Raw genomic sequence first — 12,058 nt, 5'->3', positions numbered from 1 at the left:
CTCTTGTAATTGAAGTGTAAGCAGAGGGGTAATTCATAAAATTTTCCTTACCTGCCGTCTAAGCCAGGAGGTGTGCATATTCTTGTGTAAATTTTAGTTAATTTCTGGTCACGGGTTTAACATTAGCCTCTGATGTTTGACATGAAGAAAAGGTGAAAAAGGAAAAGCCTCCTCTTGCTTTGAGGTTGAAATGTGAAAGTTGCAGTCGTGAACACAAAGGTACATTCACACCTCCAGGGGTGATTTGGTCCTGCTGAGCTCCTCACTGTCCCTGAGCCACTACTCAGGTAGTCGAGGCCCTCTCTCAGCCCTCTGTGGACCATTATGCACCACAGAGCAAAGCCTGCTGATACACAGTGGCACGGATTCGGATTCTGGATTATTCTCTGTATGTGATCCCCAGGCAAGTTTTAATCCCAAGCTACTTTCTCTCTCTAGGTATTGATGGACTATCAGGAAAATCATCTAATGTTAGGAGCTGCTTGACTTGAACATAATGATCAGGAGACACCATCTACAAAAATGGGATTATGTGTTTCAAAGGCAAATAGAAACAATTGGTAGGGTAGGCCCAGGTTTGAATTATCCATGCCACTGCTTTGCCCCAACCCTCCTAGCCCACGTCCCTTCTTGCCCAGTATGGAAAAGTAGAAAGAGCTTTCTGCTATTGACTCCCATTGAATGTGACTTCAGGCAAACCTTCTGAGTCCATCTCTTCATCTGTAAAAAGGGGGTTCAGGGTAAACCACCTATCAAGAAAGTTAAAAGACTACCCAAAGAATGGGAGAAAATATTTGCTAATCATATATCTGATAAGAGTCTAGTATCCAGAATGTATAAAGAAGTCTTACAACTCAAGAATAAAGAGATAAATCACCCAATTAAAAATGGACAAGAGAAGTTGGAAGAAGTAGGCATTTCTCTGAAGCAGATGTACAAATTGCCACTTCATCCAAACTGAGATGGCTAGAATTAAAAAAAAGAAAACTGGGAAAATAACAGGTGTTGGTGAGGATGTAGAAAAGTTGGAATGCTTGTTCATTGCTAGTAGGAATGTAAAATGGTGCAGCCACTACAGAAAACAGTCTGTCAGTTCCTCAAAAAGTTAAGCATAGAGTTGCCACGTGATCCAGCAATTCTACTCCTAGATATGTACCCAAGAGAAAGAAAAGCTTGTGTTCACACAAAAACTTGTATGCGAAGGTTCATAGCAAAGGTATTCATAATACCCCAAAAGGTAGAAACAACCCGAAAGTCCATCAATTGGTGAATGGCTAGACAAAATGCTGTCTATCCAGACAATGGAATAGTATTTGGCAATAAAAAGGAATGAAGCACTGATACATAAGCTACAATATGGATGAACCTTGAAAACCTAAGTGAAAGAGGCCAAATACAAAAGGGCACATATTATTTTATCCCATTTATTTGAAGTGTCCAAAATAGGCCCATCCACAGAGACAGAAGACAGATTGTTGGGGGCTGAGGGTGAGGGGTGTTGGGGAGTGCCTGCTCGTGGGTACAAGGTTTCTTTTTGGGGTGATGAAAATGTTCCAGAATTAGATAGTGGTAATGGTGGCGTATAGTAAAAACCACAGAACTGAACATTTTTAAAGGGTGAATTTTATGGATGTGAATTATATCTCAATTAAAAAAAAAGAGTGACCTATAGCAGTAGTTTACAAATTTGACTAAATCACAGCTACTCCAGAAGTATCCCACCTTCTGGTGATCCCAGACCTGAAAGTCTATACGTTTTACATGCCCAGAAACAGACCCTTCTTGTGCTCCTGGGGCCTCAGGGGGGTTTCTCTGAAGTGGAGCTGCTGGTGATGGCCTTCCCAGGTTTGGGGGGCCTCCTTGCCCCTCCCCCACCTTTCCCTCCAGAGCCTCCTTCAGCAAAGCCTGAGAGCCAATGCTCTCTGCTCTGAAGGCACCAATGCCAGGCCTGCCTTACTGGCCATGTGGTGAAGGAACTCGAATCCCATTGGGGAACCTGGCAAGGGAAGGGGCCATAGGGATGACCCTCAGGTGCCTGGGAAACGACATGCCTGGGGCAGTTTGGCTCTGGTGCCTGGACTAGATTCTGAGGAGAGAGCTCTTAGAGAGGCAGTCCAGGCCCAGTCTTCAGCACGAGGTCTGAGCAGATGAGTGGTCCTGGTCCCCTTCGAGGTGTGTGAAGACATGAGTGTGTGCACACGCCTAGTGAGGCCCCAGGCTCAGTTGTAAGCGGAGATGCTAGGGTCTTGCCCATAGTTCCCATAGATTCTCCTTTCCTGCCTTACCTCCTGCAAGGCCCAGTTCATACTCTTTCCTCGCAGTAGCTACAACAAAATAATGTCCTTCCCCACCCCACTGATTGCAGGCGACCCTATGTTGGGCCCAAAGCAAAATGCTTTGAGATTCTTTCCTTCGTTTCATCCTCACAACAACCTTTTACAGTAGGAAGTACTCTTCTCATTTTACATGAGAAACAGAGAATTCAAAGCTTAGTTATTCACTTGGTTAGAATTTACTGAACACTTATTATGTGCCAAGCACTATGCCAGGCACTGGGTCTAAAGAAATGAATGAGGTCCAGCCCCTCTTAGAGACTACACTCTGTCTCCAAGCAGGAAAGGAGATTTCTAGAAAAAAGTCAAGCTGGGGTAGCAAGCCAGGTCCACTCGAGTCGGTAAGCCCTCCTCTCTCGGGCTGCCCAAACTTGGCCACACGTTCCCTCCAAGCATTGCTCCCAGCAAGACTTCCCAGGGCTGCCCTGTGGCTGGGTCTTTCCAGGAACGTGAGAAGGAAGCACACAAGGCTTCCCAAATGTCGGTGGTTCACATGCCACCATCATAACTTTTGCCAGAGTCCCATTCCACCTGTTGCATTATTTAGTTGCTGTTTTTCCTTAAGTGGACTCACTTCTGAAAAATAAACTTTAATATTTTCCTTAGTGTCATACTAAGCAATGCTATGCATGAAATCATTCGCAGTGTGCCAGTTGCATATTTTCCTAATAAACCTTAAAATAAATATATCGCTATTGACATATAAATCTTCATTTAGGTGCCACTTAAAATCATCTCAATAAGCCACAAGATAAGCACCGTACTTTGGAGAAACACTTGGAGAGAGAGAAAATATGACTCCCTTAGCTGCTTGGAGATGAACTCACATGGAGACCATCTTTGCTGAGAAGTCGCCTTGGTAATCCTGCTTTGGACTAGAGCCCAAGTCTTTAGGGCCCAGAAATGAGTCCAGTTGAAGGTTTTGTCTGTTATTCCAAAAAGGCCAGGAGGAAGTGCAGTTGCCCAGATGGTGGAAGGTCCTGCACCCTGCCAGGTGACTCCTCAAGACTCCCACTGCCTCCAATTTCTGTCCAAGTCATTCCCCTCACAGGATGGTAAAGGCAAGGAGTGAAGGGTCTGGGTCTTGTGGCTGACTAAAGAAGGCAGAACCTGGGCAACAAACTTTCTGGATGTTACAGAAATCCTGTGGAGGCCTTTGGGTTCCCTCAGGGCTCAGGCCAAGGCTCGCCATAGCTGGAAAGGGCAGGGATCCTGGGTCACAATGGCTGCGTGATCTTGGGCAGGTAACTTCATCACGTCTCAAATGGGAAAATAAGAGAGCCTTCTTCATAGAGTGGCTGGGAGGGTTAAGTGAGACAAAATGTATAAGTGGACTTCAGTAATGGCCCATCCAAATATTTTCATTTTATGATCATGACTCTTTACCAAATTCAATAAACATGCTTTGGACACTTCAGTGCACAAAGCATCATTCCACGCCCTGTTGGGGAGGGGAAGCGACGGGCATGGAGGGGTGTGAAGAAATGAGTACAATGCAGTCCCTACAGTCTAGGAGCAGAAGCAGGCAGACAAACAGTTGGGGTTAAACCCTATGAAATGGCCAATCATTTTGGACCCACAACCCAATGCTACCTCTGATATCAGGCAAAGTGAAATAAATGCAAAATGGAAATGGGGGAGGGAATGATTTTCTCTCACTGGAAAAATTGGGAAGGGTTTCCACCAGGAAGTGACTTTTGACTGACCCTTGAAGGATGGGTTGGATTGTAATCAGCTGCAAACCAGGAAGAAAGAAAGGCCTTGCAGGCTAAGAGCAGGGAGAGTGGCAACAATGCCATGGGGGTGGGGTCAGGGGCAGCCTGTTTGTTTGGGGATGAGGTACCTCGGCAAACACAGTCTGGGAGAGCTTGGTGGGATCCTTATGGAGGGTCTGAGATGCTGGCCTTGCCTTCCCCGGGGAGTTGGCAGCTGCCTATCAGCAAACAGGGGATGTGATGATTCCTCTCTGCTTAGTGGGGCAGATGGCCAAACGTGGGGCAGCAGCCTTCCCACTTTGCCACTAAAGACGGGAATGGCAGCAGGAGAAACTGTAATCAGCCAAAAGGAAGAACCTTTCTGGGAGTCATCTGTGAGAACCTGTTCTAAAATGGCCAAGGAAGGCTGAGAAATCTTTTCCCCTGGAGACCTTGAAAAGCCCAAGAGATTCTCATCTGTCTGGTTCTGGAAGAATTCTGCCCAGAGGCAGGGGGCTGGACTAGATGACCCATTTGGGTTCTTTCCAGGCTGCAGCCTGGGTGACCTCATTTTTCCCTCTTCCTCTGGACGGGGTTGCCTCGCCCCAGCTCAGACTCATTGGGATAATTCCTGTTGTTAGAGATCTCCCAGGCCCCCAAAGCCATGGCTCTTCCGGTTGGTGACTCACAACCTTGTCAGCAAGATCATCCGAGTGTCTAGCCTCCATCCTCCTTTCTGTCAGCTTGAGTAAGCTTAGCCTTTCTCTTTCTAGCTTTCTTTGAAGTTGAGGAAACGTGTTATTATCCTTATATAGCCAAGGCCTTCTGTGATCAGCCTTACCACCAGCCTTCCTCTCACCTCTGAAGAGATAGTCAGGGCCTCACAGATAGAATAGGTTTCAGGGGTGAAGGGCCTGGGTTTGAGTTTTAATTAGTTGTGTGACCTTGGGCAAGTCATTTAAGGGCAGGGATGAAGTCAACTAACATTTGTGGAGCACTTGCTATATGCTCAAATACTACTTGTTGAAAGAATCAAATGTAGATATTAGTCCTATTTTATGGGTAGGAAAACTGAGGCTACAAGAGGTAAAGTTTCCTGCTCACTGTCACCTAAGTAATAAAGCTATAAATGGAACAGACTTCACAGATTCCCAAAGCTGTGCCTTTTCCACCCTCTGGTGTTACTTCTTGCTTCACCACTCAATCTCAGTTCTGTCACCTATAAAATGGGGCTAATCCTCTCTGCCCCACAGAGTTATTGGGAGGATTAAAAGCAGACATATTGTATGTGAAAGTGATGTGTAAGCCAAAAAGTGCTGGGCAGACACTAGGTAATTATAACTCTCAAGCCCTGGTCAATTCTCTGGGCTTCTGCCAATACCTTTGAGAAGCTATTTCTGAGGGCAGCAGGTGGAGCTGGCCTCTCCCTTCCTCCATCATTGGAGGATGGACGAGAATTCTTCTATCACAGCTCTTATTGCACTGGGTTGGAATTCTTTCTTTAGCATGTTTGCCTCCCTAATTCAACTGTAAACTTCTCCAGAGTAGCGCCTGACCCACGGTAGCACTCGACAAGTGTGACTTGAAGGAATGAATGAATGAATGAATGTTGCAGTGACACAAACCTGTTCCTTCTCTGTTAGTGGTCCAGCCTCCATCTTCCCTACCCAGAGCCCAGCTTCCTAACCGGGCCACCTGTGGCTAGCTTCCAATCCCATGGTCTCATGTTGACCTTGGTAGGCTGACATTCAGGCCTCAGCATCTGACACTCAGCATCCTTCTACCAGAAATGCCCTTCCCCACCCAATGTCCTCTTGTCAAAGTGCATATTCCACCTTGTTCATCAAGCTTTCCCTGACCACTCACCTTGTCCCAAACTAAAGGTGATCTCATTTTCCCATGAACTCCCATTGCATAGAGCAGGTACCCTTTAGAGGACTCCTTAATATCCTCTACCTTCTCAGTCATGTGCATCCCACTATGTGACCTTGAGCAAGTCCCTACCCCTGATCTGGGCCTCAGTCTCCAATCTGTGCATATGTGTCCCATGACTCTTCCAACACTGCCATCCTGTGACCTGGCTTCTTTGGGGCTCGGGGAGGATAAGACACCAAAGAGCCCCAATTGGGGCCTTGGACCCTTGACAGCACATGCCTAGCTCCCAGGCCTGAAAATCAGCTGCTCAGATATTACAAGCTAATTGACTTGCCTAATAAAGGGATAAATAAATATCTACTTAACATGATTACTGTCAGAGGTCTGAGCTGCAGAACCTTTCCATCGCTGAAGTTTTATTGCAGGAGAAGCTAATTACTTCTAATTAGCCAACTCCCAGGTGCTTAAGGCAGAGGCAAGATCGAGGGGAGAGGAGGGGATGGGGGAGTGGAAGGCAGGTTGGGGAAAGGGAGGAGAAGGCATTCTATACTCCCCTCTCTCAGCTGCCTACCTTGCATGGCTGGGCTCAGGACTCCTCAGGAACCCAATGCTCAATGACACCTCAGGCACCTCGCCCATCTGGGATGGAGGAAGGAAGCTCCTTGAGAACCTACTATGTGACGGGTTCTGTACCAAGCCTGTTCTCTGCATGATCTCATTTGATCCTTGCAATGACCTGGAGAGGCAAGAATTCTTCATCGTCTCATTTCCTAGATGGGGAAACTGAGATGCACAGAAGTTAAGCCCCTTGTCTGAGCTCACACCACAAGGAAGCAGAGGAGCTGGGACTGGATCAGACTCCAAGGCCAAGGTTGCTGTCTTTGGCCTCTGCTACCCTTCCAGGTGACAGGACCAGAGGGTTTGTGCTGCTCAGAGAGAGATTTGGATAGCCGGTGACCTCCCCTTGCTGTGGTACTCAGCCAAGAGGTCTTCCAGGATGGGCCAAACTGGGCACAGCCAGAGCTGGCAGCGTACCTGAGAGAGCTGGTCATCATTTGATTCAAGAACTCCTCCACCTCTGACTCAGGTCAAAGCTCTGGGCTGGAAATCCTGGATGACTCAGATCCCCACCCTCAGGAGCTCACATTCAAGGGAAGACTATGAACATTTGAATAGCAAGTCATTTAAGTATAAAAATATACATGAAGAGATACAGCTATCTTCTATCGTGTAACTCCTCTGCTTAGAAACTTTCCCTAGGCTTTGAGGCCCTAAGTCAGAAAATCTGGGTCTCCTTCTATGAGACCGCCTGCAGTGTGGGAAGGAGCATGGACTGTGGCGCCTGGATTTGAAGCTAGGATCTGCCACTTCTTAGTCCCTCTGCCTCTCTCTGTCTGGCCTGCCGCCCTTCTGGACCTAGCTTCACAACTCGTACCTGGATACACTATCTCCTAACTGGCTTCCCTGCTTCCCTGGAATCCATTCCTCACACTGCAGCCAGAATGAGCTGCTGGCTCATGTGATAACCCTACTCTAAGTCCTTCAAAATTCTCACCACAGCCTGCGAGGCTTCCATGATTTCTGGCTTCATTTCAGGCCACACTCTCTCACTCACCAAGCTCTGCCACACTAGCCTTAATGTTGCTTGAGAAATCCGATCTCATTTCTACCTCAGGGCCTTTGTTCTTGTTATTCCGGTCACCTCAGTTCTCTGACCCCAGCTATTTGCATTACTGGCCTCTTCTCATTCTGAAATGTCACATCAGGGACATTTTCCCTGTTCACCCTCTTAAACAGCAGTAGCCCCTTTGTTTTCAATTTTAATACTTTTTGTTTCCATCCAAATACCACAATTGGTAATAATTTTTTATTCCTTTAAAAAAATGTTTATTATCTGTTTCCTCCCACTCAGATATAAGCAGTATTAGGGCAGTGACTTTGTCACCATCACTATGCCTTAAACAGCATCTGGCACATAGTAGGCACTCAATACAGACTCAGTACATAGACAGATGGATGAGTAGATGATTGGAGCAATGAATGAATGGCCACTTCTTAAAGCTGTTGTGAGGATTAAATGAGCTGATGCATGTTAAATGTCTGGCACAGAGCCCGGGAAAGAGCCCAGCTCAATAGCTAATAGTTGAATCTGCATGTGACCCGCTGGCTGGCACCCAGCTGTCCCCTGAGCCGGCCCCACCTTAGCCAGCTATCCCACCACCCGCCTCCCCACAAGGCCCAACTCCTACTGCCCTGGAAACAAACTCTTTCTCACCCATAGGCAGTGGTGTGCTAGAGTTGAGTGTCACTTGTTAATAACTCAGGAATTTTACAATCAAATTGTTAAACTATTGGTAGCTTCAGAGTGGCCACAGTGGGAGAGTTTACACCACAGAAATTGGCAAATGGTACAAATCACACACACCCCCCCACACACACACACAAAGAACCAGTTTATCAGTACACCACCACTAGGCTTCTTTCCTGCTGTGCACCTCCTGCCCCCCCACAAAGTGTCCTGCCCCATGTTCTCTGCCTGAGTCCAGCCTGCCAGCCTTCAAGGTTCAGATCAAGCACTGACTCCCCATGAAAGCCTTGCAGCCTCCCTGACCTCACCCCTGCTGACAGCCTCAGTGCCACAGGTGAGGGTACCTAAGGCAGCATTTCTATATATTGGTCTTCTTTTTCTCCAAGTGAACATGAAGATCTTATCCCTGAAGCTTACTTTTAAAACTGTGAAAGCAGGGACATGTTTGATATACTTATTTTTTCTAGTCCCTCAGGGTGCCTAGCACAAGATTGGGGACTGGAGAAGTGTCAGTAGTGTTCATAGCAGCAAGTGTCCAATGATAGATGAATATGAATGAAGATGTGGTACATATATACGATGGAATATTAGCTATAAGAAAGAATGAAATAATGCCATTTGCAGCAACATAGATGGACCTAGAGATGATCATACTAAGTGAAGTAAGCCAGACAGAGAAAGACAAATATCATATGATATCACTTATCTGTGGAATCTAAAAAAAATGATAGAAATGAAATTATTTACAAAACAGAAACAGACTCACAGACATAGAAAACAAACCTATGGTTACCAAAGGGGAAATGAGGGGAAGGATAAATTAGGAGTTGGGATTAACATATACATAGTGCTATATATAAAATAAATAAACAACAAGGACCTACTGTATAGCACAGGGAAGTATATTCAATATCTTGTAAAAACCTCTAATGGAAAAGAATCTGAAAAAGAATATGTATATAGATATAAATATATACATATATATACGCCTGAATTAGTTTGCTGTACACCTGAAACTAACATAACGTAAATCAACTATACTTCCATAGAAATTAAAAAGAAAAGAGACAGCAGCAAGCTGGTAGAGTGGCAGGAGTCTAAGATAGGGAAATAGGAGCCCTGCATTTGGCTCAGCTCAGCCTCTGACTTGCAGTGTGACCTCCTTCCAGTGCCTTTACCTTTCCAGGCCTTAGTCTACCTATCTAAAATAATGTTGATGATTTTTGAAGCTTCCTTCAAACTTCAGGATTCCAAAGCCTTGTTCATTGGCTAATATGCAAATGAGTGTTTATTATTTGATGGGAAAACTCTTAGGTACTTTCAAAGAAACAATTCCTGGCACCCCTTCCACCACATTCAACACAAGAGAAGATTTATAAGGGCCTTTGGGACCATTGAACCCAAGGCATTATTATCCATTCTGCAGATAATGATAGCTAGGATTTACTGAGCCCTTGTGATGTGCCAGGTATTATCCTATACACCTTACCATTGTGCTGTGCTCCTTTGTACAGTTTCTCAGAGAAAGTAGCTGCCCTTCAGAGGCCTTGGAGCCCCAGAAAGACATCCAGCTTTCCCATCTACACCCCAACAGGTCCCATTGTAGTGCAAGCTTTACCAATAGGCAGAATGCCTTAGACGAAATGTCACATCTTGCTTCTTCCACCTCCCAGCTATGTGACCTTATGTGTCCCTCTGCCTCTCTGAGCCTCAGTTGTCTCATCTGTTTCACACAGGACTCGTGAGAATTAAGAGAGGGAGGAAATTAGCATGTATTGATTGTCTCTGTGTGTATTTAAATTTGTATTAAATTACCTCTTCTGGTTCTTCTAGAGAGAAATTATTTTTTTCCATTTTACTTAGTGAAAACATCCTCAGAAAGGGTGATAATTTCCTCAAAGCCATGCAGTTAGGTGGGGCAGAAACAGGATTAAAACTCAAGACTTCAATTACTTTTTGTTTAAATAAGCTTTTTATTTTAGAACAGTTTAAGATTTACAGAAAAATTTGAGAAGATCGTACAGAGAGTTCCCATATACCGTGTACCCAATTTCCCCATCCTTGACATCTTACATTAGTGTAGTATATTTGTTACAATTAATGAAACGATATTGATACATTAGCATTAAGGTCAGATTTCCTTAATTTTAACCAAATGTCCTTTATTCATTCCAGAATCCCATCCAGGACACTGCATTATATCTAGTCATCATGTCTCCTTAACTCCTCTGGGCTGTGGCTGTTTCCCAGACTTTTCCTTGTTTTTGATGACGTTCACAGTTTTGAGGAGTGTTGGTAAGGTATTTTGTAGACTGTCACTCAATTAGGATTTTTCCAATGTTTTTCTCATGGTTAGACTGGAGTTAGGGGTTTGGGGGAAGAAGCCCTCAGAGGTAAAATGCTCTTCTCATCACATCATATCAAAGGTACATGCTCTCAGTATGACATCACTATTGATGCTGATGGTGATTACCTGGCTGGAGGTGTGTTTGTCAGGTCTCTCCACCCGGAAGTTACTCTGTGTTTTCGCCCCTGTACTCTTTGGAAGGAAGTTGCTATGCACAGCCCACACTTCAGGAGTGCGAAATGGGGAGTTAAGTGTCGCCTCCTTGTGGGAAGAGGATCAACATAAATTATTTGCAATTCTTCTACACCGGAGATTTGCCTCTTCTTCCCCATTATTTATTTATTTATTTACTTATTTATTATTTAGGTTTTCATCCATTCATTCAATCACTTATTTATATCACTATAGACTCATGGATACTGGTTTTATACTTTGGGTTATAATCCAATAGTACTTTACTTATTTTGTTGCTCAAATTGTTCCAGCTTTGGCCTTTGGGAGCTCTTTCAGTTGGCTCCTGTGTCCCTTTGACCCATCATTGTGGGTTTTATTTTTTTGGCACATCCTTCCTTTCTGGCACTACAAGATACTCCAGGCTCATCTTGTTTATTTCCTGCTCCAGCCCTGGAATCAACCACTTCTGTGAGGAACTCTGGTTCCTTTATTGGAAAATGGTATTAGAAATCAAGATCCGGGCACTGGGTATGTTCATTGCTTACTGGGCCCTCTCAGTTAACAGAGTAAGAAGATGTATGCTGACTAGTGTATATACAAATATCAGTAAGTACTTTTCTATGTAATTGTTTGTACCCATACTAAGCTAAGTATGAGTTTACACTGATGTCTCCCGTTCCAATCCATTACGGCATGGGTCACTCCAGCCTTCCCCTTGCTTATTTGTATACTCTGACTCCCACAGGGAGCAACCTGGCTCCAGTCATCCACCATCCAACTTCACGCTCTTTTATAGTCCTTCTCCCTCACTCCTTCCAGGTTCCCAAGGCCTACCTGGCAGCTGCCATGGGGAGTAGCTGTGTTCATCTCTCCTGGGCTGGAGGTGGCCCTAGGTGGTGGCAGTGATTTTACAGCTTGGGAAACTCTTGCCATCAGGCCCTCCCTGGTTTGGTTTCCACAGGCAGCCGTCAGGGTAGCCACTCCCAGTCCTTCTGAGGGCCCAGGAAGGTTTGCCCCAGCACCTGTCTGTGGGTGACTGAGCCTTTAGACCTGCAGGAACTCATTGCTGGTGTGACAGGAGCCCCTCCTCCACTGCCTGGTGTGCTAGTCTCACTGCCTCCTCCCCCACCATCCTTCTCCTTAGCCAGCCACGGGGTTATCTTGCTTAGCCCTACTCAGCCCCACAGTTCCTGGCCAGTGGGCTGGGATGAGAGGTGGTGGAGGATGTAGAGAAAACTGCAATTCCAGGTATGGGAAATACAAAGCATAGAGGGGCTAAGGCTCCTTTGGCCAGAGTTCAAATTAGTTTGGCTCAGTGGCTGTCACC

Source organism: Hippopotamus amphibius, chromosome X (assembly GCF_030028045.1).
Source record: "Hippopotamus amphibius kiboko isolate mHipAmp2 chromosome X, mHipAmp2.hap2, whole genome shotgun sequence".
Taxonomy (NCBI): Eukaryota; Metazoa; Chordata; class Mammalia; order Artiodactyla; family Hippopotamidae; genus Hippopotamus; species Hippopotamus amphibius.
This window is presented reverse-complemented; position numbering follows the sequence as displayed.